The sequence below is a fragment of the Meleagris gallopavo genome, chromosome 1 (genome assembly GCF_000146605.3).
Source record: "Meleagris gallopavo isolate NT-WF06-2002-E0010 breed Aviagen turkey brand Nicholas breeding stock chromosome 1, Turkey_5.1, whole genome shotgun sequence".
NCBI lineage: Eukaryota > Metazoa > Chordata > Aves > Galliformes > Phasianidae > Meleagris > Meleagris gallopavo.
The window spans coordinates 160987420-160990915 of NC_015011.2; positions in this window are offsets into that span (position 1 = coordinate 160987420).

Here is a 3496-nt window from a genome sequence, read left to right on the forward strand (position 1 = left end):
TTTGTTTTTGGTTTTGTTTTTCACTAAGGTAATAACAACTGGGACAAGTTTTTGAACATGGCCTCAGTATTATCTATGAATTTTGAAAATATTTATTTAAAGCACTGAGGCTTTTTTAGGAATGGAAGTGGCAAATCATTCTACTACCCTTCAGACATAAAGACAAAGCTTAGAAGGCCCTCTGAGGAAATAAATAGGCTGCTTCAGAGGCAGGTTAGGAGAAGTCTACTTAATTTTGCTTCTATTCCTCATCTTTCTTCTCAAGCTGCTGTGATGTGCTTTTTTAAGAGAATTCTATTTGCAAAGTAGAATTTTTGTTTTTCTTTGGATACAACTGGCCAACTCTTTGGAAAGAACACCCAAAGAGAGAACTGTCAGCATTTAGATTATCATACAATCTTTTACAGCCTCTCTTTAATACTGAAAGGCCAAGCAGGTCTCCCAGAGCCTTCTCTTCTCCAGCTGAACAGCTCCAGCTCTCTCAGACTGTGTTTGTAGGAGAGGAATTCCATCTCTTGGATCATTTTGGTGGCCCTCCTCTGGATGTGCTCCAACAGCTCCATGTCTCTCCTGTACTGAGGATATCTGGATGCAGTACTCCATGTGAAGCCTCACCATCACAGAGTAGAGGGGCAGGATCACCTCTCTCACCTCATCTCTTTGGACACATTATAAGGTTTTTTGCTTTAAGAAACCCTTTTCCTCTTCAAGACATCTCTCAGCAAAACCAGTGGCTAGAGGTTGTACTTCAGTGCATATGAGATTATTCATGAGAACATTGTAGAATCACAGAATCATAGAATGCTTATGTTGGAAGGATTCTTAAAGATCATCTAGTTCTAACACCCGGCTGTGGTCAGGGCTGCCACCCAGCAGCTCAGGCTGCCCAGGGCCCCATCCAACCTGGCCTTGAGTGCCTCCAGGGGTGGGACACCCACAGCTTCTCTGAGCAGCTGTGCCAGTGTCTCACCGCACCCCGAGTCAAAAATTTCTTCTGAACATCTAATCTAAATCTACCTTCTTTTATTTTAAAGACATCTCCTTCTATCCTATCACTATCTACTTGTGTAAAAAGTTGCTCCCCCTCCTTCTTATAAGCTCCCTTAAAGTACTGGAAGGTCACAACAAGGCCTCTTTGGGGCCTTCTCTTCTCCAAGCTAAACAAGCCTAACTCCCTCAGCCTTTCTTCACAGTAAAGGTGCACCAGTGCTCTGAGCATCGTCGTAGCCCTCCTCTGGACATGCTCCAACAGCTCCATGTCTTTCTTGTGCTTGGGGCAGCAGATGTGGCCTCACGATGGCAGAGTAGGGAGGGATAATCTCCTCCCACTCCCTGATGGCCACCTCTCTTCCAACGCAGCCCAGGATACTGTTGGCCTTCCAGGCTGCAAGACCACTGCTGGCTCATGTGTCACTTTTCATACACCAGTGTCAGAGCTGTTAACTACTTCAGGCAACAGTGCAAATAATTTTGCATACGAATAACACCAAACTTCTGAATGTCCTGTTCTGTGCTGCTTAAAAGTCACAAACATGACCTATTTGTTTCCCAAAGATCCACAAATAATGAAGCTAAACAAATATGCCAATACTTTAAAAACACGCAAGAAACAATAAATTCATTTCCGTGTCCCTCCAGATGACTTCTGAGTGTTTAGATTTTGGAGCTCATTTATAGACCCTCCACTCCTTTATTCTCCAAGTGCCCCTGAAGAGACCTCACAGAACGCTCTGCCACTGTTACCTTCTTGCACATTTACCCTGCAGTGCCCTGATCATTACAGGCAAACTGTTCAGGGAACCAAAACACAGTTCTTGGATCCAAACCTAATTGCTTGTTTTATATAAATAATTGCAACAATTTTGTAGTATTTCTTTAAATAAAAAAAAATGTGAGCCTTGACTTCTAAGATATTTGTCTGGAAATAGATACCACTTAAGCATATTCTCAGGATACCTTCACAATCCAGGCTCTCAGGCATCCAAGGGAATATAAGCAATAAATCCCCAACAACTATAGCAGCTGATTAGGGTTCTGATATTAACTTATCTCTGCAGAGGAAATAAAGCAAAAACAGTCATCCCTATATTTCACAGTCCCATGCTTAGCACTCAGTAACCTGAAGGTCAGATGCTAAGTCTGCTTTTTCAGGTGAGCAGGTGCACAAGGATCTACCCCATCCTGAAGGGCTAGTAAAAAATGGATCCCCTTGAATCATCCACACCTTCTGCACAGCATCTCCTTCACAAATAAAATGTTACCACTCAACCACACTTCCCCCAGGACACTTGTACTGCTGGGAAAGGTGGAGGTAGAAATGGCACAGGCAGAGGGAGAGATGCTCTTTTTTCAGCTTCTGAGGGGATAAGACAATTGCAGGGACTGGTGCTGTATGGGGCACAAAGCTGTGGGGTATTTTCAGAAGAAAATCATGTGGGTAATCATTTGGCAGCATGTATATTTGGGAAGGTGTTAAAACTGTTAACACAACCCTCTCTGTTCACAAGCCCAGAGGCAAGCAATATCCATCCAGCTGCCTCCAAGCATCCCAAGCAAGGATTCATTTAATCTGCACGTCTGTTAGTAAACAGCCCGGGGCTGTGCCTGCATGTATCTGTGTTCAGTAGTTCGTAGCTAATTCCGTATGAATCTGCATTGCTTGTATTTCAGAGAGGAGCAAGACAATGCTTCATCTTTTGCTTACTGCAAGTGGAAGCAGCTTTCTCTTACTTCACACTGTTATTTTATTATCCCAAAGTGCTGTAGGCGCATTATCGGGCATGGAGAATTAATGAGTCCCGAACCAAGGAGCTGGCATTCTGTGTACAGGAAGGCCATGAAAAATGAGACAAGAGGAAAAATAAAAAGATGGGGAGTGTGAAGGGAGGAGACAACAGTGTGCTCAGAGACTAATTGCACAGATGCATCTTAATAGGCTTTAGAATTGTATTGGGGGCCTTCTGTAATTCTAATATGGTTCAAGCTAATATTTAATTCATGCTTGTTGCATAACTGACATACATGGAATTAAAAAAATAAAAAAGATAATTAAGCACAAAGGCTTATGTCAACCTTACATGCCAAAATAAGGGCTGCACTCTCCCCTAGCTCCACCTATAGTCGATAATGAGAGGTCTGAAGTGTATCTTTCCCTTAATGTTGTACGGAAAAGATACTGAAGGACCCTCAGCTACATGCCTAAAACCTAATGGCATGAATAATAGTCTCTCTTTGTACTCTCAGGACCAACACATGTCGCCTTTTGTCTTCCCTCTGACTCCTTTTTTTACCCAAATTTATTTTGTCTTGAATCTAGTCCTTAAGAGCAAAAATCACAGAATCACAGAATCACAGAATTGTAGGGGTTGGAAGGGACCTCTAGAGATCATCGAGACCAACCCCCCTGCCAAAGCAGGTTCCCTACACCAGGTCGCACAGGTAGGCGTCCAGGCGAGACTTGAATATCTCCAGAGAAGGAGACTCCACAACCTCCCTG